The sequence below is a fragment of the Plasmopara halstedii genome (assembly GCF_900000015.1).
Source record: "Plasmopara halstedii genome assembly, contig: Scaffold_470, whole genome shotgun sequence".
Lineage (NCBI taxonomy): Eukaryota > Oomycota > Peronosporomycetes > Peronosporales > Peronosporaceae > Plasmopara > Plasmopara halstedii.
Genome location: NW_020187390.1, coordinates 76,228 through 76,822, shown reverse-complemented (window position 1 = coordinate 76,822; position 595 = coordinate 76,228).

Here is a 595-nt window from a genome sequence, read left to right as displayed (position 1 = left end):
GCTGCTCAAGTTTCGGAGCAGTCGCTGCATGTCATGCGTGACATGGTCGGTCAAGGGCCGAGGCATTGAGGGCGAGGCCCCCGTGATGCACGTGAAGTGTCATGTAGTCTACTGAGCGCTGCTCAAGTATCGAAGCAGTCGCTGCATGTCATGCGTGACATGGTCGTCTCAGGGCCGAGGCATCGAGGTCGAGGCCCCGTGATGCACGTGAAGTGGCACGAAGACCACTGAGCACTGCTCTCGTTGCAAAGCAGTTGCTGCATGCCATTTTTGGCGTGGTCGGACAGAGTCCGAGACATCTTGGGCACGGCCCCTCTAGATGCGCGTAGAGTGGCACGTTATCCGCTGGACGAAGACTGCGGTGTTAGCAGCTCTTCGTCGGATGTTGTAGATAACATCGGAGCTTCGAAGGAGCGGACAGTGAGGGTGACACCGAACGACGCGGAGTGCATGCTCATCCTGGTCTCACCGAGACACAGAACCTCTGTGCAGAGGCGACGGCGACGCCGTATGCTGGCTGCAAGACGCCGGGCGTCGACTTACCCAGGGTGTGTCTACCGTAGACGATAGCGCACAGTTATACACCCTCGTCAGC